General features: G+C 43.4%; 1 long non-coding RNA gene across 1 annotated transcript in view; it reads right to left on the bottom strand.

Moving 5' to 3' along the window:
* The window catches only part of LOC141975690 (uncharacterized), a 93696-nt gene extending 85759 nt beyond the window's left edge, over nucleotides 1-7937 (bottom strand). The window contains exon 1 of the long non-coding RNA XR_012635993.1: nucleotides 7923-7937. This is a non-coding gene — a long non-coding RNA (uncharacterized LOC141975690). The remainder of the gene's footprint in view (nucleotides 1-7922) is intronic.
* Nucleotides 7938-27106: the final 19169 nt, after the last annotated feature.

The following is a 27106-nucleotide window of genomic DNA, read 5'->3' on the forward strand; positions in this document are numbered from 1 at the left end:
CAAGAAATTGCATAGAAGAGTACATAATCTTATAATCAGTGTCTCTGTAAACAAGTCATAACAGCTCAAGGACAGACACTCCCTTGTGGTCCAGTTGCCTGTGTTTAATATTGCCAATTTAAAGTACAAAAGATTGTCAGAAGTTCAGTGAATTATCCATTGCCCGCCAAGTAAAAAAATCTAATGATTTTTTCTGCATTTCCCATCTGTTCATTTATTTAAAGATTAGGTATTTTTCCTCATTCTTGGAGCTCATGCAGTAACCCAGGGAACTTTCATAAAAGCCTTCTTTCTGGTGCATCAGAATTAGATATCTAGGTTGTTCAGACATTTAACTGCTGCATCACTGATGGTAGCCAAGTATTCCAAACCCCCCCCCCCCCCCGCCTTCTAGCTGTACTTCCTTCTACCACCTGTGGGACCATCTGCATTGCTGCCTCACAGCCACACACTGAAAACTGAGCTACACCAAATTCCTGTATCGTGGTGGCCGCTTCAGTCAGCAGCCTGGTAAGCCTAGTCCAGGGTCTGCATCCCAGGTTGCCAACCCCAGTGTGTACACATTAGGGCTTCTTTCAGAGTAGCAGCCGTGTTAGTCTGTATCCGCAAAAAGAAAAGGAGTACTTGTGGCCACAAGTACTCCTTTTATTAGGGCTTCTGGAGCTTGTCTGGATGCCTGTCTCTATCCCAGAGTTTTCATGAGAGTAGTTGTTGCTGAAGAGCAAAGGGCAGAGTGAAAAATGGCTCCTAACACAGCCTGAACCAAAGCCCACTGAAATTAATGGGAGCCTTCTCATTAATTTAAATGGGCTTTGGATCAGGCCCATAGCAACCATACTCATGTAAGATACACCCTTGCACTCTCTCTCATTTAAACATAATTCTCAGGGGGATCTTCACATATCTCCAGACAATTATTTAACCCAAAGCATTTCTAAGAGTCATATGGCCTCTCAACTTGCAATAAAGGGTCTGATTCTGTATCACAGTCTGAGGAGTGCCATTGAAATCAATGGCACCTCTAGTGCAAGAAACCTCTGTTCAGAAAAGTACTTTATGCACGTGGTTAATGTTTAGCATCTGCATAGTCCTATTATCTTCAATGGTACAACTCGCTTTTTTTTTTTTTTTTTTTTGCAGAAGCATGGCAGAATCAGGTCCAGAGCCAGTGGGTACAATAGTGTCTGTCTCTCTCTCTATAGTGGCTCTTAAGCCCCAACCTTAGAGGACACTTAAGGTGTTATACTCTGTTACCTAAGACAGATTGCTAGTCCCCTCTCTCCCCGCTCCCCCCAGGGGATACCCTGTGCTATGGGGTGCAAACAAACAAGACTAGAGAGGTATGAAGTAGGGAAAAGAATGGATAGATCTCCACAGAAATGAAGCTGTGTGTTCCCAGTCTGGAATAAGCTCTGTACATTGTCAAAGGGAAATTGGGAACCAATGCATTATGCCCATATTTGGAAACATTTGCTATGTAGTCACATTGGCTATGGCTAAAGGCCATCGAGGTGTGTTTCTTTGGTTTTTTTCTTTTAAAACTAGATCACATTTTTTGCACACCCAGGGCAGCACCAATCACACCAATGTTCTACAGAAAGAGCAAGCCAAAAAAACCAAACAAAAACCAAAAAAAGTGTTTTTCTGCTTATTTTTCAGTCCTTGTACATTATATATGGGTCTTTAGAGGTCACCAGGCTGCTGAAGGGTATAGGAGTGAATCATGCTCAGCGGTGTTGTTCGTTTGTTGAAGCTAAGGGTTGCTCACATATTCAGACACCAAACATACACAGAACCAATAAAACGTTATGCTACATTAGCACAGGGACAAGCGCTCAGAAGTTAAGTACCCAGTACAAACAGAGGGGAGTTACGTTTGGTTAATATATGAAGAAGCAGATGTTGGTGGCTGGTTTTACTTTGACCTTTTTGATTTGGGGAAGGGATTTGAAATCTATTGAACGAATTCACAGAAGAGATTCATGGAGCACGTGACCTTTATTAATACGATGGAGAGAAAGACAAAACAAAGGCAAGTTTGCCACCCTTGCTGCAGCTGGGTAATTGGAAAATGGAGTGTTGCAATTTTATTTCAAGGGGGAAGTTAACTGCTCTGTTTTCAGGTCACCAGAAGAAAGAATTAATGATGTTATTTCAGAACATGGTTTGGAGCCAGGCTGCCTGACTCCAAGCTTGTGAGATACAGCTGCAATCAGTGGGTAGATCATCCAGCTGCAGTTTTGAGCAAGAGGGAAGGTTCCATTTAATTTTGCAGTAGAGCTGATGGGAGACTAGTTTTGAACAAACTATTTTGAGGATATCACCGTGTTGTTTATTTAAATGATGCAGGGGGAAGAGGGTGTTATCAGGTTTTGCTGCTTAGCTGTCTATTGGGAAGATCCATGTTCTCATCACCACAGCAACAGCATCTGTGGGACACAGGGTTCATCTCCTTCTCTCCACTTAGGGCTAAAATGTTGCATTTAGTCACAGTCCTGCTCGATTCAGGAAGCAGTCTGTACCCTGGTGATTCCAAGCTCCACAGGAGGGAGAGCAAGTTGAGACGCCTTTTAAGGCGTAGGGTCACCTTCTGCAAACTCCTTTGAGGGCTGGCATGGAGAAGGAAGATCCATGACTCCCTGTGCCTTCCTATCCCCTTTCATGGGTGTCGCTCCCAGTGGAGAGGGAGCAGGACATAATTAACTCTCCATACACTCTCCAAGCACAAGAGCTACCTGACCCAGCCACAGGCTATACACAAGGGGGTAAAAGTCCCTTACTCCCACCCTGCACAGCCATTTAAGCATTAGCCACAATCCAGCCCCTAGCTGTCAGACTGACAAAGCAGGAAAGAGCAGGGAGCACCCTCAACCAACAGAATGGAAGCAAATAATGGGGAGTTATTTTTTCCTAGTCACAGATGAATGACAGCTGCATTGTAAGGTGTTCACAGGCCTTCACATCCCATGTTCTTTCATCAGTCTATCAAAAAGGCTTATAGAACTTAGATAGTGGAGGATGCTTATAAGGACAGGAAAATGAAGCCAATGCAAGGGAGTGCAGGGGTGAATCCCAAGTCACCATTCCCCCCCCAGTAAAGCCTGCATTCATGTTAACTGTTATTTCCTGCCTTTGTTCAGCACCATTCAAGCTATCACTGCTAACCAGATCCGAGCAGTTTCTGCAGCATTCTGGGTCTGTTTTTAATGATGGAATAGGCCAGGTTTCAAATGTCAGATGCATTGTGTTAGCAGCCATCAGGAAGGTCCCAGAAACAAGCACACACAAACGTGGAGAATTATTTCATCCCATGGAAGAGATTTGTTTCAGTTGGAAAAGGTGGTTATATTTTCAGCCAAAGAGTTCCTAGAGACTATGGGCATTCTGGAGAGAGCAACTGACACCTCACAGAAACCTAATTTATTTAGTGTGTGCAGAGTTGTCTAGCCAAACAACGGCATCTTCAATGGCATGATGCAGTTCTTCTAGGCCACCGCTGGACCTAGTCAGCGGGCATTCATTGACAATGTGCATCAACATCTGTGTTGTGCTGCAGCTGTGCAAAGGGCTGTCATGAAGGCCCCAGCGATACTGGTTGGCTGAACAGAGATCTTGCCCTGTCCAGAACCTGTTCCACAGGGACCACTGGTGATGGGGCAGGTCAAAACCAGGCGGGCAGATTGTGGGGTCGGTGATGAGGGACTGGTTGGGGAATAACAGATCCATTCCTCTCACCAGAGTGTTTCCGCCCTATCATCCTGGTATGGCGGATGAGACCATAATGGGCAACATGATGGCAAACGTGCAGCTGGTGGTTTAAAAAAAAAAAAAGTCATTGTGCAGTGACAGGCTTGGGTTGGCATGTACTTTCTCCAGTAACTTGCCAGTGGCAACCTCTTGTCTGATAGGAGGAGGAGTGATGTTGCTCAGAACTGGGAGCCATGGGAGTGGAGTCAGACACAGGGTGCTGGAGATAAGTATGGCGGCACGTAACTGTGGATCCACCAGTTTGGTGTGAAATGATCAGCTCCATACTGGTGCACAGTACTCCGCCACCAAATAAGAAGTGTCAAGAGCTGACGTCTGCAAAGTTGGAGTGCGAGCACCCCATGACAAACTTGCCAGTTTGCTAAGAACATTGTTGTGCATCTTGACTTTAGCTGCTGTCTTCAGGTGGGGATGGTAACTCAGTGTGCGGTCTAAGGTCACACCTAGATAGACTGATTCTACTTCATGCTTCAGCTTCTGACCATTCAGATAAACATTCAGTTCTGATTGCGCTGGCATGATGAAGACAGAACAAACTGGAGACTGTTTTTATGACAATTGGCTGGAGGCGCCAATGGATCAGTGTCCTCGTCACGCCACCTGCCAGTATCAGACAGCAGTCAGGGAAGCTAATGATCCAACCAGCAAGCTGATTTCCAGCTCAACAAGTTCTGGCACTATCATCACTGACAACCCCAACATGCAGCCCGGTGACTTCTATGTCGTTGGTCCAGCTCTACGCATGTTACAACTCAACATGGAGGGTTTGTTGGCTGCCAAGTGTGATTTATTCTGTGTTCTTGCTCAAAATCGGCATACTATCATTTGTTTGCAAGAGACACACGTGGCAACTGCCAAAGCCAGGTGTTACAGTATCAACGGCTTCGATCTGGTGTACCATGTGGCACACTCGAAGCACGGCCGAGCCACATACGTTCGGTCCGATATTGCAGATGACATTCAGCTGATGTCTACTGAATTCTGACACATCATCCAGGTTGGCGGTTTCTGGCTGGCAAATGTTTACAAGCCTCCGAGCATTAGCTGGAACCAACAGGTTCTATCAAGACTGCCACACCCAGCCGTCTACATTGGAGATTTCAACAACCATCACACAAACTGGGGGTATAAGGAGGTTGACACCAACGGTGAACAAGTTGCAGACTGCGCATCTTGAAACTACCTAGCCCTTATCCATGATGCTAAGCAGCAAGGCATGTTCTATTCTTCTAGATGGGATCATGGACTACTCTCCTGACTTGTGCTGGGTCAGTTCAGTTCCTGGCCATCCTCAGCCAGCAACACACCAAGTCTTGGATAACTTTCCACACAGCCAACACAGACCGTCGCTGATCCATATCGGGCGACAGCTCCCAGCTGTCAAGAGTTCCAAAAAGAAGCAAAAGGCCGACTAGGAAAAATACCGGGAAGTGCTGGAGAAGAGAGTGTGGTGACAATACAAGCCCGGCATCTCTCAGTAAATGAGACCTAGCACCACAAAAGTGATGGTATCTACAAAGCAGCCTGCAGAGCCATCCCACTTGGTTGCCGCCCACTCTACATCCCCTGTCTCAACACTGAGAGCGCTGCCTTGCTTGAGCAGTAGGGGGCATCTGGTGACCCAGATGTCGCTGACTATCTGATCGAATCATTGGACGCTGCTCGCCATGCCAGATGGGAGGAGACGACCGAGAGGCTGAGCTTTACCTGCTCCAACTGCACGTGTTGGAGTCTGCTCCGACGGCTTGGAGCAGCACAGCAGCCACCTGCACTCTGCCGACCCTCAGCGACACCCAGCCAGGTAGCCGGACACCTACTTCAAGTGGCCAGAGCACCTTTGGAGAAACAGGTGTGAAGACATGCGAGGAATGAATGGCAGGTGTTTAAATGTGTACACCAGATCAGATGCTGCCCAGAACCATTCACTGTAAGAGCTGGAACAGACACTGGGTAGCATCACATGTGGAACAGCTGTGGGCTATGACAATGTATCTCCAGAATTCCTGAAAAAAACGTGGCCCCCCCGTGCTCAGCTTTGGCTTGTGAAATTCTTCACCGGGGTCATCAGTGAAGGCAGGCTACCGAATATACGGCACACCGCAAGAGTCATTGGCCGCCTAAGTCCGGAAAGGACCCAAGTCAAGCATCAAGCTATTGTCCCATATCATTGTCGGCGTGCTTGGTCCTGCAGCACATATTACCTGACATGCAGAGAATTTTGAATCCTGACCAAGTTGGCTTTCGCTGAGGACATAGCACACGAGACCAAGTACTCGCGCTGACCACATTTGTTGAAAATGGCTTCCAGAGAAACTTGAAAACAGGTGCTGTTTTCATCCATCCAACAGCAGTGTATGATACAGTATAACACACCGGCCTGCTCGTGAAGGTATCACAGGTCCTGCTATCTTGGGGTCACAGGCGTCTTGAACAGTTCCTCCGCAATAGGCAGTTCAGAGACCATATGGGGGAGAAGAAGAGTGCTTGGAGACGACAGAGCAGTGGGTTATCCCAGGGCTCTGTGCTTTCTCCAACCCTGTTCAACTTTTACATCAATGACCTGCCAACAACGGAGTCACAAAAGCGGTAGAGGCTTGTGTTCTTGGTGATGAAAATCCTGGGTTTACTCCTCATTGACCAACATGGTGGCATGGGGTTGCTACACAAGGGTCGTGTCTCCATGCGAACCTGACAGAAGATGGAGTTGGAGGGCAACAATCTGAGATTATGGTGCCTTAAAACCCCACAAACATAGCATGGAGGGGCCAAACCCTGTATTCCAGCTCACACTTGCTCCCCGGCAGCAGGCTGGAAGGGGGTGGGTTTTGCTTCCCCAACTCCTCATGTTTCATTCAGACAAAGCCTGGTTACTAACCCAACTTTATGCAGATGAAGTGAATTTCAGCCCCAACATAACAACCCATTCTCAGTTCATACAAAGTTTCCCTTTGTATAAAACAACCCAAGTAAGGCTCAGTTGTTTCATTTATAGGGAACATTGGCAAGAGGTACAACCATACAAAGCATCTTTTTAAAAACAGAGCAGAAGAGCTATGCTGCTCAAGCCAGGAAGTCTATCAGCAGAGGACCATGGACCAGTATAGACTTGGTTTTTCCCCCCTACTTACTGCACAAGAGAATTGTAAAACCTACATGAGAAACAGCTCATCCTCATTTTGGAGAAGAGGGACTTCCCCCGCCCCCAGCATGATCGCAAACCCCTCCTTCCTATCCCTTTCCACAAAAGGAACATTACACACTTTGACAAAGCCCTTTTACCCAATTCCAAAAACCAACAATCACGGAAGACCCTCTAAATGGAAAGTTAACAGTGTCCTAGCCTCAGACTCATCTTCAGCCCATTACTGTACTTAGTCAACTGAAACATTCGATTCTCCAGCTATTGTGTAGTTATTAAAATCTAGATGTTCACATTCTCTTTGCAGGTACATCATAGTGATGGATTTGATTAATGCAGACAGGGTGGGAGGAGTCATGGTTCCTCACATTGTACTCCCAGTAGAATGGGGTCATTCTCCTGTCTGCACTTATGGACCCGTGGTACAATATCTGAAAAGATGCAACACTTACAAATTTGTGTTACACCAACTCTCTGCCAGGCTGACATCGGGCTTGCACCCCACCCCCACACTGTGTTGGGAACTTATTTGGCTTATCACAGCCTAAGCAGTTTTAGGTTGTATTGCTATTTGGAGGGGACACCTCCAAGGAACAGCTAGCTGCTGTGATAAGTGGTGTTAGGGATCCAGCAGGTGGCACCTTCTCTCTGGGACAATGTTAATAGCAATGCCATAGGGGTCACCTGGTAGAAGACCTGAAACTGAGGTACTTAAGCATTAAAGTCTCTAAGGACAGAAGTGTTTCTTTCAGTGCCACAGTGAAATTCCAATTCCCAGACAGGACTATCTGGGTAAACAAGGGCTGCAGGATCAGGATTCTTGTTTTAAAGTAAATGCTAAGGATGATTAATATCTGGCACCAGTCTAATCCACACCAAAGATTGATATAAACCCAACAAACTTTTGCCTGTGTGCGCACATTAATATACTGCATAAATGAGCTCTTTTGCAGAGTCTCACTCCATTTTAAACATCCAGACATTACAATTCCTCATTCCATGCCATCCTCCTTACCAGAATGGGAAACACATGAATTGACACTGTCTAGATTATTTGGACAAGCTCCCACAGGGCTTCCAGTGATGTACTACAAACACTTGTTGTTATGGCATCCCATCCAGAGCAAAGCCATTCACCGTTGACACAATAATCAGTTGCCCAGGGAACAGTGTTCCTTAAAAAAAAAAAAAAAAAAAAAGATTATGTAGACTTCAGGCATGCAAAGGATGGAGTTGTTTGTTCTCATTCTCTTCTCTGTATCATTTCTCTTTCAGGTCTCAAATAAGCAGTGAAATTATAATTTTATAGAAGCCGTGCATATAAAAATACATTACCACCAAAGGCTCTTACGTAAGTTAACTTGTCATGGGATAAGAGGGAAGATCCTTTCATAGACTGAGAACTGGTTAAAAAACAGGGAACAAAGGGTAGGAATAAATGGTAAATTTTCAGAATGGAGAGGGGTAACTAGTGGTGTTCCCCAAGGGTCAGTCCTAAGACCAATCCTATTCAATTTATTCATAAAATGATCTGGAGGAAGGGGTAAACAGTGAGTTTGCAAAGTTTGCAGATACTAAACTGCTCAAGAGAGTTAAAACCAAAGCAGACTGTGAAGAACTTCACTTAGTTTTGTGAGATCTTTTTGAATGGGCAACAAAATGGCAAATGAAATTTAATGTGGATAAATGTAAAGTAACGCACATTGGAAAAAATAACCCCAACTATACATACAATATGATGAGGGCTAGTTTAGCTACAACTAATCAGGAGAAAGATCTTGGCGTCATCGTGGGTAGTTCTCTGAAGACGTCCACGCAGTGTGCAGCGGCAGTCAAAAAAGCAAACGGGATGTTAGGAATCATTAAAAAAGCGGTAGAGACTAAGACAGAGAATATCTTATTGCCCTCATATAAATCTGTGGTACGCCCACATCTTGAATATTGCGTACAGATGTGGTCTCCTCATCTCAAAAAAGATATGCTGGCATTAGAAAAGGTTCAGAGAAGGGCAACTAAAATGATTAGGGGTTTGGAATGGGTCCCATATGAGGAGAGATTAAAGAGGCTAGCAACATAGGTGGGAAGACTTAGAAGCCTAAGTCTGTGGAGCCTGTATAGCATAAACCATATCAAAAGGTGCATTCATAAAGGGAACTGACCAGGCATCATTTAAAGCTAATGGTCTGCGCCAAGCTCTAGCTAACTGCTAGGATTTCACCTGGAATTTTAAGTGCCTTTTTGTTCATTTTTAATTTCAGTGCAGATCTTTGGAAATGAAATGATGGCAGGAGGTCGAGAATCCCAGGTATAGAGAGGGCAGATGCCACGGGAGAACCGTCTCCCTCAGTCAGCAACTGAGCTTACTTCACTCCTGCAGGGCTAGGGAAATGGGATCCTGCAGCTTCAAAGAGCCCAGAGCTTGGGCAGTGCTTATAATGTGTTTCTGTACATCAGACAAAGTGCTGCCGATTCAAAGTGCATCACTTCTAGGGACTTTAAGTTACTGCATGGGTTAAGATGTAAAAGCAAATTTTTGTATGGACAGGTGCAATCCTTCCATAAAAGCAGGCTTGAAATCTCTGATGTCCCGGGCAAGCAACAACTCGAGTAATTAATTACATTCTCCTGAACTGAATTCCCCCGCACTCCTAATGGTCGATATTTCTGAGAGAGTTGTTGTGTACATGGTTTATTGTGCCCTGTTAAATAGCTGACACACTTTGCCTTAGAGGTGACCTGGAAAAGCATTCTATAAATGAAAGATAGTCCTGCTTATTTTTTGCAGTGATGACATTCAGATCACACTGCTCCTCAGCTCTCTTCATTACACAAAATCCCTATCTCTTAGCAGTATCAGTTATAAGAATCAATGTCAGGGTTTGTGTCAGTCAGTCGGGAGCAATCTTTCAGCCACTGGTAGCATTTGTGAAGCCTGAAGGAGCTTTGCCTACAAAACAGACAAACACATTAACACATTTGCCCTGAGCAAATGAAAAAGAAGCCGAGTAAGAATGTTCTTTTGCTGCTGAATATCAGACCATCTCAGTGAGCATGAGAACAGCCCTGCTATTCTCCTCGCATATTACAAACAGTTTGTATAATTGAAGTGAGAGACAGAGAAGTCTTTGCCCATCAGCCAGTGCAGGATTCTTCTCCACAGTAGATTTGTCTTTGGCCCTTTGTTCCATCCATTTTTAATGATCCAAGAGACAGGACATTCACATTTTCCTTGGGAGGCTAATTCCACAGTGGCCTTGCACCTAGTGCTCATGTAGAATACCCATTGTACTCTGCTGCTCCTCAGATCTGCACTGCAAAGTCACAAGAGTGCCAAATCTTTCCCATCTGCCTCTGGCTAACTCCTGTCTTGCATCATCACAGGAGATTCCTTGTGCCACTGTGTCCCCAGCTCAGGCCTCTCCTTCAGCATCACAGGAGACCCTCGATCCACCATCCCCTTCCTATGTGCAGAGGGCTTTTCCATAGTCAGTGTGCCACTGAATTCCCAGTTAAGCCCTATTTTGAGGGTGGTGCACAGGTCCTGGGTAGACCTGCACAGGGATGACTTCCACTTACTTGTGTATCAGCCATGTAAAGCCTTTTTTAACAGAGGGGTGAGGATGTTCACCTATTACTTCCAGGTCAGCACATTTTCAGTAACAGACACACCTTGTTTCCAATACTGAAACATGACAAGCTATAAAAGTGCTCCCTTAAGTATAAGCTGGGTAGGGGTTATAAAAAAGGGGAGACCAGGCTCTCTTCATATAGCATAGGTGATCTGGGATGGAGCTATAAAATAAAAGCAGGAAGTACCTAGAGGTAAGGGTGCACCCTCTCTTCTCCCCAGCTTACCGTCGGGTGGAAAGGTATCCATTTCCGTTGCTACCAAGTGTCCTGAGTGGTTTGTGTGTGTTTTTTTAAATCTTCTCTATGTTAGTATAACCAGACGTGAGGAAAAAGGACTTGAACTGAATTATAGAATAGGTAAAATTAAGCTCCAGACTGACAGGGGTATCTACCTACCAGCATAAACAGACCTTTGTTTTTCATTTTGATATTGGAGAGGGGGTGGCTTTCTTAGGCTTCCAAAAAACATCTATGTCCTTATCAAGAAGGAGTGGTAGATGCAGTTGTTATGAATATTTAACATAGTGATCTAATGATTTTAAAAATGCTCCCTCCCTCTCCCCATAAACCAAGTCTGGTGGAAATTTTTTTTTAAATAGAAGAAATAAAACGACGACTTAGCTTTAACGTAAGTACTTAAAGCAGTAGCGAATGCCAAATACAGCCTGTGCAACCTATTAGTGTAACCTAGCTGTAAGTAAGGCCCCACTTGAATAAATTTTAAAATCTATTACTTCGTGCACTAGAACTATAAAAGGTTCTGTGCACTGCTAAATAAATAGCACACACTGTTCCCAGTAGGATAATCCTCCTCCATAAGAAAGGAATTAAACTAAAGAATGGATCTAAAGATATAATAAGGCCCATTCATATATTGCTACCATTTATTATAAGGCAGCAAGGAGAATGATCCTTGGATCACTGCCTATATATCACCAGCCAAAGCAAGCCCCTTATTTTGAATGTTTGGCTCAATTCTAAGCAAAAAACCCCAAGAGAAATACATTTTGTAGTATATTGCCCAGTGGCCTTCCTGGACAGACAGACAGTCCGATTCTTTTCCTTATTCACATTTAGAAATTCCACTTCATACTAGAAAACTGCACTCCATGGATTGTGTGTATAAGTGGACAGTGCACTTCCTAGGGACTTGAAGTCGCTTGTCTTTAAGGATGGAAAAGAATCTTGCATGCAGAGCTGATGTTCAGCTTGCACAAGTGTCCCAAAGCACAGGCGCATCAGCCAGAAACGACCTGACTACCAGAGGGCCAGACTGCTGCAATTGCATGAACATTTTTTAGATGCCTAACTAGTTGTATGCATGTACGGTTACTGTGATTGTGCATACAAATGAACTAAATGCTTGCTTAAATTGTGGGATAGATTTTAGTCACAGCCCTGCACTCGGGAGGATACAGGACAACATTTTGATCCCTAGAAGACAGGGTGCATCCTAGACCTTCCAGGTTTGCAACCCCAGCCACCCCTCAATGGGGTGCAATTTGTTTCCTCTGGCTCAGCTCATTTCTACCGCTTAGGACTAATAGTGGCAAGCAGAACCAGGGCTCCACTTTAAGGAGAGCAGGAACACAACAATCCTCTGTGCCCAGAGCATTCAAGGGCTGTGATTCTGCCCGGCACTAACAGGGGCTGAACAATATGATGGGAAGGTTCCTTGCCCCCCTCAGCCTTCCCCACCACTGTGCAAATGGTCCAATGTGTGGCATTTTCCTTTCTATACCTAGAGTATTGCCAATCACAAGCAGTCAAAAGTCATGTCCTCAGGCTCCCAAAAATCTATGAGATTGGATTTAAAATAACGAGATGTGTTTAAATAAAATTTGGTTTAATTTTTATTTCCCTTCAGGCTTTTGAGCCCTTAGGGTTAAGGTTTTTCAAGCTTTCTCCCACAGCCATGTGGGCTAGAGACTTATTTATATTTTTTGAACGCAAGTTGAGATTCTCATGCAGTAACAGGACTCTTGGAGCTGAGGCTGCAAAACCACCGCCCAAAACTGCAAGAGCAGCTATGTGAAATTGACCCCCTCTCCTTCCAAATATCTTTAGTGTGAATCAGTCTGGAAACCCAGCTGGAAATTCTCACAATAGTACACTCTCTCAGGAGAGAGAGTCACCATTTTCTGCATCTCCCCCCGGCCTCCACTTGGTCATACAGGAAGTGCCTCTCATTGGTGTTTCTGTCTCCCTCCCCCCGCCTTTTGTTTCCCAGATAAATCCCAGAAGTTCACAACTTCAAACATTAAAAAACATAACAAGTAGGTGACTACATTTTTCTCCAATCCCAGAAAATGGGCTAGGGCTGAGTTTTCATTTAGAGCCAAGGTTTCAGCAAGTTTTCCTTTTATCCAGGCCACTTTTAAAGCCCTGTCGTTCCAGAAATGCCTTTGGAGCCGTATTGAATTTATATACATTTATTACAGCTCATCAAAAATTCTTCTTTTGATACAGTCCCGTATAACAATCTCATAAGCACACTCATTTCATCCAAACCACGTTTCTCTTTAGGGGGAAGGGTGCACAACTTGTTGAAAGACTGTACTCAAAGAGAAAAGGATGACTTGTGGCACCTTAGAGCATTTATTAGAGCATAAGCTTTCGTGAGCTACCGCTCACTGCATGCCTCCGATGAAGTGAGCTGTAGCTCACGAAAGCTTATGCTCAAATAAATTGCTTAGTCTCTAAGGTGCCACAAGTACTCCTTTTCTTTCTGCGGATACAGACTAACATGGCTGCTACTCTGAAACCTGTACTCAAAGAGTAGTTATCAATGGTTGGCTGTCAAACTGGGAAGAGGTCTCTAGTGGGGCTCTGCAGGGCTTAGTCATTAGTCCGGTACTACTCAATATTTTCATTAACGACGTGGATAATGCAAGACAAACAGTGGATGCTTACACATTTTACAGATAGCACCCAGCTGAGAGTGCAAACCCTTTGGAGGACAGAATTAGATTTCAAAACAATCTTGACAAATGGAAGAATTGATCTGAAATTGACAAGATGAAATTCAGTACAGATAAGTGCAAAGTACTACACTTAGGAAGGAAAAGAAATAATCAAAGACAATACCACGTGGGGAATAACTGACTCGCTGGCAGTACTGCTGAAAAGGATCTGGGTGGTATAGCAGATCAAACTGAATGAGCCAATAGGTTTCAAAGTGTTTAGTTACACAAGCAGTTCAACATGCATCTGTCTGTCTGCCTGAGCTACGGTGGTGCCTTATGGGAGAGGTAGTTCAGGTGTCTCGTGTCTCCTCCAGGGACCAGACTCCTCAGCTGGACCACATCTCACGCCAGCCAGAGGAGAGACACTGCTGCACCCTGGGAGCTGCTGTCCAGCCAGAGAGAGGAGCCTATAGAGGAGAATAGGGGCACGAAGCACCTGAGCTACACGAATAGCCCTATTGGCATCACATGCTGAAATGCCCCGCTGCATTAGAACCTAAGCTGGACAACCTGTAGCAACATGCATCGAACTTGGATTTAGGAGTACCAGCTAGAGGAGAGACGAGCTTGGAGAAGGCAGCAGGGAGTCTGTGCATGCACATGGCTGCACTACCAGCTGCCATTGTAGCACCTCTGTAAATAGTTCTTAATAAAGAGCCAGTTCAGTTTTAGAAATATGGAGTCCCATCCTGTTACTACCTGGCATGCGTTGCATGAAACTCATCCCTTACTCTTGGTGATAGATATCTACTCAAGTGTGTAGTCCCAGTGGGACTAGTTGTCCAAGCAAGTATTCAAAAGTTCCACAATCCAGACCTCAAAAAAACCCCTAAAAACAGCATACAAAACACACACAAATTATTTTTAGGTGTCGTTACAAGACTTCTAGCTTTTTATATTTACAATGCTATTTCTGAACTACAGGTTGAAATGCTGCACAAAAACACACACCCAGAAGACCTACAATTTTTTAAGTAGGAATAGAAAAACCAGCTTCATGTGAGTTAATGCAGTTCTTTAAGTAAGTGACTTATGTACATGCAAAACAGAGAGCCATCGATAAAAATCATCCATAAACTTAGTCAAATAAAAGAGTAATTATGGTTCATGCTTGTCAGTAGTAAAATACATCAGCTGGGCATACACAAAACATAAACATGATTTAATTGAAGATGAATGCTAATGTGCCAAATTGCCAGACTAAGCCTAATTGCTCTTTATCTTCATTAAATGATAAGCAGCAGCAACAGGAGTGGTTCTGGTGACCTTGGATTTGCATAAGAACTTAAACCACACAGAGACAGCTGCTGCATTTATTTCTAACAGAGGCCACCTAACTGGGGCCTGGGTTTTTGTGTGTGCGCACATCTGTCCTCTGCAACGCTCCACCTCTACTTTGATATCAGATTTTTGCTTGATGGGATAACATGGAGCTCTCAGACTCCAACAAATACTATTTCGCCTCTATATAAAGGCCTCAGAGTCAACTCTTTGAAAGAGCAAAGAAGCTTTTACTCCCTTTTCTTTCCATATTTATCTTTTGCAGGTTTGGTAATCATTGTTTTCAGAACAAAAATACCATACAGCTACTTTCAATTTCCATGGCAACACCCTACACAGATTTCAGTTGATAAAACCCCTGCAAATCCATGTTCCTTTAGGTTAGTTGGTGCAGAAATTACACACTACTACTCACATATAACTCTAATCTTTGTAATGCTTTCTGGGGAAAAAGAGTAATGGCCTGATTTTTAGACCAGCTACAGGCTTCCTTCTTTGTGCCTCCCATTTCACATACACAAATAATTGCAGACATCTAAATTTGCTAAATTGTGTCCAAGGAGCAAATTTGCAGGTGCATTTAGGTACTTAGACATCTAAATGACTTCAAATGAATCTAGCGATGATAGTGAGCACCTGCAATCATTTGTGCCTTTGAGCTGAAGATAGTGAAAGGAGGCGGCTGTTTAAAAGTTTGGTTCATATTTGTAACCAGAGCTGGGGAAATGATATATAAAAGTCAGATTAGTAAATTAATCCGCGTCACTTATGCTACCCCACCCCCACCTTTGTATGTTTTTCCCTGAGTATTGGGGAAGTAACGTGGTCTAATGGACACGGCACTTGCATTGGGCGTCAGGAGACTTCGGCTCTATTCGGGGCTCTGACCCGGAGCTGTTGTGCGCTTCAGGAAAGCTGCCTCTTCTCTGTGCTCTATTTCTCCTGCCACCCTACGTCTGCCTTGTCTATTACTGGAGACATTGTCACAATTGATTTAGGAGCACAAAATTCCCAATGTGACTTTTACTCCTTAGGCACTTCTGAAATTCCCACCCTTGATGTGTTTGAGATTATTTCTTAATGCAAAAAAGGGGTAAATGCACTAGACAATACACATTACTGAACTCTTACCTTCTAATGTAGGTTTCCCCTTGGTGAAAATAATTGGGTGACTAAATATTCTGAAGCTACCAGTTCAAAGAGAATAAAGGCCTCACCATAAACCACACTGGAGCTGTGATGAGAGGGTTAAGTCCCAGATATATTCCATCAAGGGGGGAAAAAAGTGAGTAAAGGAGATGACTCTGACTAGATAAAACTATTAATAAGAGTTTCTCTTTATTATTCCTTTTAATTACTTGTATTGGTGGTAGTGCCTAGTCCAGTGTTTCTCCACCTGTCCAGACTGGTTACCCCTTACTCCAAAAGGAATTTTTTTGTGACACCCTTATATTTGCTATAAAAAGAATAAAATGTCTCAATGATAAGCTGATAGAATTAATTCTATGTGTGGCTTGTTGACAGCTGAGAGGAAATAGTTGACCTTGAAGGGCAAGGATGTACAGAGAGTGGAAAAGTGAGATTTTCTTTGCTTTAGATTATAAACATTTTCAACACCTCATGACCCCTCCTGGGGTTCTTGCTTCACCAGCCTACTGGATAGCAATATTATACTATGGATTTTATGCCCTCCACCCCCAACCAAAGAAAGTTAGTATTTTTTAACAACACTTGAGTAAAATTACAACATGATATATAGCGTTAAAATATGTTTAAAAGCTTATGAGAACTGGGGTAAAACCAGTGTTTTCTGGTGATTAACAACACAATAGTGTGTTTTTAAACCATTTTTTACATTACTGTGGCCAGTGTGAACTCGTCACAGAGGGCTGAGCTGTATCTCCCCCACGAATAGGGCTGAGCACAGCTGCACTAATCCAGGAGTAGAGCAGAGCAGACATGACCTATTGAAATCCTCTCCTGCTCCCCACTTTACTCTAGAGTAGGGAGGGGTGGAGTGAAGATGGAAGTAGTTATGTACTTCATCCTATTCCATGAAACAGCTGACTCCCCACTGCATGCCCAGTACGTGAAGGGACATGGTGGCAGGTCCAAGTTTCTCTCACCCACCTCCATCCACCGGCTTGGAGTGAGGAATACTGGGAGAGTAGCCCTGGCTTTTCCCACCCAGTAAGGCCCACACCCAGAAGTTGGAGGACTTTACTCCACTTATCTCCATTGTGGGGGCAAGTAAAGCTGTGACAAGCTAGCCCTAGCATGAATTAGAAGTCTCAGTCCAGGCTTTTCCTTGGGTTTGCTTCTTATTCTTATCAAAACAGATGTGTCTCCTTTAAAACTTTAGCCAAATTGAGTCAGCATGAGGTTAAAGACCTTGCTGAAAGGACCCTTCAGGCAAAAGTTCAAATGACCACTTTGAAGTTACTTTCCCAGCTTGTTAAGTATGAGACAGTATTCTTTTAAATGTAAAATTTATCAGATATAACTGATATAAACTTATCAGATATAACTCCATCCTCCAAACCAAATCAACACCTGACAGTGGAAACACTCTTCTAGGACTAGCTAGCCTTGGAATCTGTTCATGCTAGTGGTATTTCAAAAAAAAGTGTCTGGCAAACTCCCTGAACATGCTGATTAGTTTTCTACTTCAAAAGGTGGACTGACCAGATACTAGGAATGTAACACTGATCACAAGCAGGATTTTTGCCTCACATTATCCTCTGCAGGTTTGTGCTCCATGCTAGGGAGACGCCAAATAATCCAGCAACATCAAAGTTTCCCTCAATTTAAAACCTAGCAGGCACCAAACATCCAAATCCTTTTGCAACTAAAGGGTCCAGCCAAGATCCAGGTCTGCTGTTAATGATTCCTTCCTCGGAGCCTTAGTTATGTCTAATGTTTGATCAATAGCTGCATACAAAAAACAGCACAGCACAGGAATTACACATTTATTAAACCAATTTGCCTGCTGGTTAAGATAGATGATACCGAGAGGCCACTCTCCCCAGTACTTTTGTGTTTTTTGTAACTGTTCTGAGATGCAAAATCAATATGCTTTATAACATATGAACGCCATCTCCTTCAACAACTCCCCCCATCCTTCCCAGGAGAAAACTGGTCACCAACCCAATTTCTTCTTAGCACCTTTTAAGAGAATTCTTGCCTGTATTTTTATCACTTGGATTATTGTCTTGCCAAGAGGCCCCTACTGTGACTGGAGTCCCATTACCGTATGCACATACAATGCCTGGTATAAGGGACAGTCCCGGCCCTGACGAGTTTGCGCTCTAGATAGGCAGGACAAAGGGTGGGAGGCAAACAGATACAGACATGAGAGGACTTGCCAGAGGTCACATGGCAACGCCAGTAATAGAATTGTAGGCTCCCAAGTGCCAAGCCAGTATCTTATCCACTGGACCATGCTGCCTTTCAATATTAGCATCCTAATCATACCGGGCTGCCACCATAATAAACGCAACCTTCAAAGTTGAAATCATGTAGTGAAATCGTCACACCCGGGAACTGGTGTGCAGCTTAAAGCGTTCCCTTCTGCTACTCTGGATTTTCAGCAGTGTAACGCCGCTGGTGTCCAGCACTGCTCTGGATTTACATTGGTATGAGGGAGAGCAGATATGGGCCCGGTGCCTGCAAATAGGATTGATGTGTAGCAGTGACAACAAGTGTTCTGGGTAGAGCAACCCATTACAAACCAGATAACAAGCAAAAAGGTCTCAGGAAGACGTTGTGGAATTCATAGACAGAGATTAAGGCCATAAGGTACCATTAGAACATCTCGTCTTACCTCTTGTAGAGCACAGGCCATTACATTTCAGCCAGTTACCCCAGTATGGAACCAAATAACTTGTTTAACTAAAGCATCTCCCCCAGAAAGGCATCCAGTCTTGATTTGAGGGCATCAAGAGGTTGAGAATCTCATACTTCACCCGGTAATTTGTTCCAAACATTACTCACCCTCACTGTGAAAAAATTGTGCCTTATTTCAGTTTTGAATTTGCCTGGCTTCAGCTTCCAGCCATTTCTTTTTCTTATGCCTTTTTCTGCTAGATTAAGGAGCACATCTAGTATTCTTTCCCCTACATATATAGTATAATCACATCATCTCTCCTTCTTGATAGGCTAAACAGATTGTGCTCTTTAAATAAGTTACCAAGGCATTTTCTCCAATCCTTCTATCAGTTCTGTGGCCCTTTTCTACACACCCTCCAGTTTTTCAGCATCATTTTTAAAAAGACACACACCAGAACTGGGTACAGTATCAATCTTATCAATTCCATACAGGTTTAAAAAATCACCTCCCAGTTTCTCAATCCATTTAATGTATGCTTTAAAAATTAGCACTGTACAATAGCAATAATCAGAATGGCATGAGGTTCTGAGCCTAATGCCTTATAAAAAGTCTATTACATCTACAGTTACCTTTAGCAAACAAACTTGTAATCTCAAAGAATGAAATCAGGTTTGACAAGAATTATTTTCCATAAAATCATGTTGATGGCATTAATTATATTCCTATTCTTTATCAATTGAATCCAATATCAGCTTCTCCATTATTTTCCCCAGAACTGAGATCAACTAGCCAGCCTAGAGTTACCCGAGTCATTCCATTTGCCCTTTTTGAATATTGGCACTTTCACACACTTCCAGAATATCCTGGGTTTTCCAAAACTAATTGAAAATTAACATCAGCGGTCCAGAGATCTCTTCAGCCTGTCCTTTTTGGACTCTTGGATGCAAGTTCCACAGGCCTGCTGACTCTAAAATATTTAGCCCTACATTATCCTCATATAATAGGATTACTTCACTCTGCTTCTTTCCAAGTATGAAATAGATATATTGATTGGTATGGGAAGTTTTTAATATTGCAGAGAAGGCAGACATTCAATTTAGTAATAGGCCTATATCATTTTAGGATTTCTTTTGTCCCTAATATATTTAAAATAACTGCCTCCTTATTGTCCCTAGCTTTGTCAGCCATGGAGAGTCTCCTGGTATCTTTAGTTTCCTTTATCAATTTTCTACACTTAACTTCTAATTTCCTTCACCCCCATTTATTATATATTTCTAATTACTGCCTATACTTCACTACTGGGCCAAGATAGGAGAATTTTGACTAAAAGACTTTCTTGATTTTCGAATCATGGAGATGCTCCCCCCATTATCACACCTGTTCTGTCCTACCCTCCAACCAAAATTGAGAGCAATGAGACCCTCTGAACCAGGCTAAGCAAATCCTGTATCAAAAGGAAAAACATACTAATAAAATATGCTGTCCATGAAACAAACTAAATGTCAGTGAATGACCCTCAAGTGATGATTGAGCCACTAGAAGAATAGAGAGGGGCTCTAGCCCAACTCAGAGCTGAAGCCAAGCCCAGTAGTACATGTATCAGAAGAATTCATCTGCACAGTACTGTTCAGACATCTCTGCCTACCTTATTTATAAGGGAAGATCCTTAGAAGCTAAGGACAGTCAATCAGTATTCATAATAGCTGGTTGATCACCACTGAGATGGTCAGTTCAGGGACCGTACTCTGTTTACATATGTATCTCGTTCTGCAGTGAATATTTATTCCACCCTCTCATATATGTAGGTACCACAAACAGGTAGCAGCAAGAGATTTAGGACAGAAGATTCTACTAATTTTTTTTAAAAGACATTTGAGATTTTCAATGGCATAACACTGATTTTCACCAGCTGACAATCTGTCCCTGAACAGTTACCAGGCTGGATGAGACCAAGGGTCTATCTACTGTGGTGCCCTTTCTTTGAGAGAGGGCAATGCTGCATACTCCAAAGGAAGATGCAAGAGCCTTATAAAGTTCAAATATGCAATACTGTACCATGGGGTTGGGGAAGAGGTTGCCTGATTGGAGTGGGTGGAGGGGATTTCCTGATACCAGCTAGTGATAAGTGTATACACCAGGCATTCCTTGCTCTATGTGACTGAGTATATAACAGCTAGGGTCAAAGAATGAAAGCCACATGGGCTGCTCTTAACTTCTTATCCAGATACTTACTGAATCACATCAGATGCCAGCAGAGAAGGCAGAGCACACTCTCACAGTGGATGTGCAGTTGCATCAGGGACTACTTCAGAGATTCGTTTGTAATGAACATAAAACAAAGCTTAAGTTATCCAGTGTGAGCCAGGCAGCTTGGAGTTCTGCTCATACATTATGATTTATTTATTTACATGCATTATGCAAGAATCCGGAGTGCTCCCAGGACAAACTGGCCACATGGAACTCCATTGGTGATTTCCAGAGCTCTGTTCATCTGCAATTTACTACTCTTCAGGACTGCAATGAGTTGCCCAGACATCCTTCTCTACAATCTAAAACTGCACCAGTCCGCATCAAACTGGGCTTTCATTGGAATAGGCAGACTAACCTCACAGAGACAGGCAGTGAAGTCAGTACTAGAGGTTCACGTATCCCAATTAGCCATTTTAAGGTATCAAAGTTTCGAACGATGTTTACTCACTCATAGGGACCATCTCTACTAAGCAGCCAGGACCTTGCTTGATCACTTAAGGCAGGTTGGTGTGTATTAAAATAATGCTGCTTTGAATTTCTCCAGCCTTATTTTCCCAACATTAACACCCAAGTGAAGTAGGTGAGTATAATTACAACCAACTTACAAATGGGCTGCCTGAGGCATGGAGAAGTAGAGGGATATGCCTGACCTAATGAGTGAGTATCACAACCAGGAAGAGAACTCAAGGGATCTTAATTCCCAGTCCCTTGCTCTACAACTGTAGATTCTGTTCTAGTCTATTCAGATTCTTATATGATGAACATCACAGTAGTATCTGGATAAAAGGTGCTGTGGACAAGCATGTTTAACTTGGGTGAATACCCCACCTGGAAAACAATGATCCCAGACTCTGGATTAAAACATGTAATTGAACTAGATCTCTTACACAGAGGAGGAGAGTATTTCCTTATTTACTTTAGGGGGTGGGGGGGTGTGCAAAAGGAAACTGTTCAGACTTCTCAGACCATGTGATGCACTTTCGTCATTCCACTCGCAAAGGCCCGATTTCCCACGCCACTGAAGCATGGGCTAGAATAGGACCTGGACTCAAAACAGATCCAGTCACAATTTTTGGAATCTAAAGCTAGTCTGAGAAAATTGTCACCCTTCTTTGACCAGCTCTAATAATAAAAAGTGTCACCAGTGTCTACAACTGCAAGTTAGGGCCCCACTCCTGCAATGGAGAAGTCAGTGGGGCTCTGAGCAGCTGCAGAGGTTGGTCCACTTAGGGTTTGTCCACACAGCATTGAGCCTCCCGCCCCTCCTCTCCATGCTTCAGAGCCCGAGCCTCTACACAGCTATTTTTATCATAGTGCAAGTAACACGTGCTGCAGTCTGTAAACCCACGCTCCAAGATTTGCTGCTTTGGGTTTTCAAGTGCAGCGGACATGTACCCAAAGGATAAACTGCAGAATCAGGGCCTACGTTTGTTCCTTCATTCAAGCTGGCCAGTGTTAATGGGAGTTCCCATCAGAGAGAACTGAGCTAGGTCAAATTCTCCTCTCACTTACACAAGGCAATTTCCATTGACATCAATGTCATTGCAGAACTACAACCAAAACTGCAAAATTTTGCTCCTTATTTTTATTGGTGTGGTTTTGATTTCAGAACACTCTTCTGACATTGTCCTTTAAAAATCTTTGCTGGATGCCTATCTTTTTAAAACTGGTTTGCCTTCAAGTGACATATCAAAGGCACTTTTCATATCAATGGGCCTTCCACTTTTCTCAAACAAAATTTAATCAATTGAATTTGGTCAAAACCTCTGAAATCCAAGCCATTTGCATTAAAAAATAATAGATCTTATCCCCTTTATTTTGATCAATTGAGGCAGGTGTTACTCAGTTTAATCATTGGCTATAGAAAGCTGCAATTTAATTAATAAAAAAAGAGCCAACATACTGAATGGGAAGAAAAAGACTATGGAAAAATCCATGATGAGAAATGATACAGAGCTAAGAGCTGCAAAATCCAGACATTCCTATTTGCATTTTTAGCAGGATTTTAAAAAATGGATTGGATATTCTGTGGCAGAGATCCAGAGTTACAACAGGAAGGAGAGGGAGGGGGAAGGCGGGGGCGCACGTGCAAAATCCTGGCCCTACTGAAGTTGAAGTCAATGGGAGTTTTGAAATTAATAAGCCAGGATTTCAGCCCAGTTGTCTTGGAAGAGGTCTAAAAACCTCTCCTGCTTCAGGGTATAACCCCTCTTAGTTACAAGTGGGTTTAAGAGGAAACATGCCTAGTAGGCAGATTGCCCCATCTCTGCCCTCAGAGGGCTCCACGCAGCTTCTACTGATTCAGTTGGTAGCGGCCACAGAACAGCACCCTAGCTGGGAGGCAGCATGACCTAGTGGATAGACCAACGGCCTGGGAGTTAGGAGAAAAAGGTTCTAATGCCAGCTCTGCCACCCACCTGCCATGTGAACCTTGGGCAAGTCATTTTACCTCCCTGGGCCTCAGATTCCCTGCCCTCGTCTTGTCTATTTACATTGTAAACGCTTAGGGGCAGAGACTGGCTCTGACGGAAGTTCCTGATCTTAGTCGGAGTCTCAGACCCACAGTCATACAAAAAAAAAAATTCATTCATATTATTTATTTCTCTTGATATCAATGGAGTTACAATAGGGGCGAGTTCAGCCTATTATGACCCTCTTGAATTTAACTCCTCCCTGCAACATACCTGTGACTGAAAAGAACAAAAGTGTGTTTACCATTGCAAATTCACTTATTACACACACGTGCGAAGTATTCACACTTTGCAGCATGTATCGTTACAGTCTGCTGAAGAACCAGTGGTTTGTTGTTTTTTTTTAAAATTGTTGATGCTTCATGGCTCATGACTTGGATAAATAGATCTGACTGATGAACTGGATTTTTCTCCTGATTAGTATATCGTAATTAATTCTCTGATGAATTCTTGCCTCGGAGCTTTATTAAATCCCATTAAGACTAATGAATTGTTGTTGTTTGTTAATGATACAGTTGTTTCTAGCTTAATGAACTGTGCATTAATAAACTTATAGAACAGACATTTTATTCTTGGGTGGGGGGGGACAAAGATACACAGTCCTTCCCTTTGGCTCTGTTTTCTTTCAATGCATCTAGAAGACATTTTCCCTTTAAATATAGATTCTGTACAGAATTAAGTTTCTTATTTATAAACTAACGATGCTCACGGCAGTCAAGAACTAAAGCCTTCCTAACACTTACAGTGAAGTAGTATATTTTTAATCCCCATGAATATTTTTCCTTGCGAGTTAAAATTTTAGCACCTCTGCATGTAGTTTAATGTTTCTTCTAACACAACTTATGTTTTTGTAAGGATGTGAGCAGAAAAAACAGTGAGAGATGGTGCTCCTATGACATATTTGACTTAGCGGAGAGAGAAATCCACAAGAAGCTATGCCTGAGTTATAGAAAAGTGTGTCTTAAGAGAGGACAGTATTACTCTACCCAGACCTGGCTCCTTGTGCCACTGAAATTGGGAACACTCACCTGTGTAGAGTTAAACATGTGCCCACCTCTTTCCCCAACAAAAGCTTGAGATACTTAAGTAATGGACACTATAAACAGAAGAGACATGTGGACAGACAGATGGACTGTTTGCAGGTGTTAGTCAGTTTTAGTTTCTAATAGACAACGGGGGAGGGTTGGTGAATCACAAAAAGCAATTTATTTATTTATTTATATATTATATATATATATATATATAGCGAGCGAGAAAGAAAGATGAGAGATTTGTCAACATATTTATGGGTGTTAAATATTAACGCCGGGGCCAGATTTACTCCAGCTATTTTGCACCCCTCCCAAGATTCAATACAGCCAGAACTCACCAGTGACTCAGGCCCGTGTGCGCTTATTTTATCATCTTCAATAGAAATGCATTTCAAGACATTTCACAACAACTCAAAAGTTATACTGCATTTTCCCCTCCAGGAAAGGGCTCATTTTGAAGTTTGCAGCTAATCAAAACACCAACCAGGTATTTTAGTGACAGTTTGCCCCCAGAGTTTCTCTACCCACTTTAAATTATAGTAAAGGAGTAGTGTTTGCTTGATTAATTCCCATTAACCCACTGGACAAAATGTTCTTCCATGACCAACACAATGATTGCCTCAGTTACCTTAACAAGCTGAAGCCCTCTTTGGGGCAAAGAGCTACCACACCACTCATTCGTGGACAGCTCTGAATGATCTAGTACAGAGTATACACTTGTCTCCAGGGCTGGAATAAAGGACTATGTAGTCTGCATACCTCCTGTCATTGTCCCATCCCGGCTTGTCTCCTGAACTCTTCGTTCCCTGAGTCACTATCCAGGCCTCTCAGAGGGGATCCCGTTACTACCTTCACTAACTGTTCCCACAGGCCTGTCAAAAGACCACACCAGTTCGATCAGTGCTGACTGCCAGCTGCTGCTTACTTGGGAACATAGCCACGTTGTTTAAGATCACTGATGATAACCTTTCATTTCCTCTTCATCTCTCTCCTAAAGCTACATATAAATAGGACTCACTTTCAGAAGCAGCATGCTCTAGTCTACTGACACTCCACTAGAGCACCAGGAACTTCTGGGTTCTCACCCCGTCCCTCACTGAGTGGCCCTGAGTAAGTCACTGAGCCTTTTTGTCCCACTTCCCCCGTCTGTAAAGTGAGGACGACACTTTCCCTGCACCACTCGAGGGAATTAGTTATTCTTTATACTCTAGTAGTGCTCCAGAGACTGAAGGCAGAAGTGGGGCCCCACTGTGCTGGGTACTGTACTCACTGAAAACGACAAGGACACTGCCCTGTTGAGCTCACAAACTCACACACGTCAAAAGCACTTAAGGGCTTGTCTCCACGAACACTTTGTTTATGGCAAGGTAGGGTGTGAATCTGCCCTGCATTAGCCTGCTGCACACGAACTGGCCACATGGATCCTGCTGCTACGGATGAACACTTTGTTAATGTGTTTTGATCTATTCCCCTTTCAAAGAGGGCTAGATCAAAGTGTGCCAGCAAACTTCATGTGCACCAGCAGGGTCCATGTGACAGTCTGCAGCAGGCTAGATTCATACCCCAGCTTGCCACGGACTAACCCTCACATGGAGAAGCCAAAAGTGATTTAGGCTCAATGGGACTAGGGTGCTTTGGGATTATGGGCAAAGTTTTCAAGTGCTAGGCCTAATTCTGGAAGCCCCAAATATAAAGGATTTGTTGATGGTGATGGAACACCTGTAGCCACCTGATTCCAGCTCAGTCACTCTCCCCTCTGCCTGGCAGAAAAAGGATGGAGAGAGAGAGCAGTGACTCAGTGTGGCTGTGGGAAGAGGAGCTGTGACTCAGGTTTTTTACTATGTTACGGAGGAGGGTCATTTCCATAAATATTCTCTCTCTGAGGTTGCCATAGGAATCCCACAGGAACCGAGAATCCACTCACTGTCTCAATAACTGATTAATCCAACTAGCCGAGACACTCTTTTACCAGGTGTCAAGTATCAGGGTGTCGCCGTGTTAGTCTGTATTCACAAAAACAACAAGGAGTCCGGGTGGCACCTTAAAGACTAACATTTATTTGGGCATAAGCTTTCGTGCCTTGTTGTTTTTGTGGATACAGACTAACACGGCTACCCCCAGATGCTTGACACCATGCAAGGCACTAAATTTAGCCACATGGAGTGGAAATCCATCAATGCCATGCACCTGAAGAAGTGGGGTTTTTACCCACGAAAGCTTATGCTCAAATAAATCTGTTAGTCTTTAAGGTGCCACCGGACTCCTTGTTGCTTTTACCAGGTACACACAGCTATATCTGTGCAAATGTGCTTATCAAAGTACAGTACACACCACCTCCTATACCCATTTATTTTCACACAGAATTGGCTAGGAAGGGGGAGAGTGCGTCCCATAACACAATTGTAGGTGCATCTGCACTGAAAAAGAAAAAACCAAACCAACCCAACCCTTTGGCAGTGAGTCTCTACGCCCAGTTCAACTGACTCAAACTCACATTATGTGTGGGAACACTTACACTGCTGTTTTTTGCCCCGTAGCACCAGCCTGAGTCAGTTAAGTGGGGCTCGGAGACCCACAGTTGCGGGGGTGCAGACGTACCCTATGACACTCTGGGCCAGATTTACAATAACTCTCAGGACCTTCGATGCGTATTTGGCACTGACCTGTTTGGAGAACCTGGCCATTTATTCTCGTGCCTGAAGGGGACACGATCCCATTTGAAAGCCAAAGTCCCAGTTGTG

This window comes from Natator depressus, chromosome 21 (assembly GCF_965152275.1).
Source record: "Natator depressus isolate rNatDep1 chromosome 21, rNatDep2.hap1, whole genome shotgun sequence".
In the NCBI taxonomy this organism is placed as follows: domain Eukaryota; kingdom Metazoa; phylum Chordata; order Testudines; family Cheloniidae; genus Natator; species Natator depressus.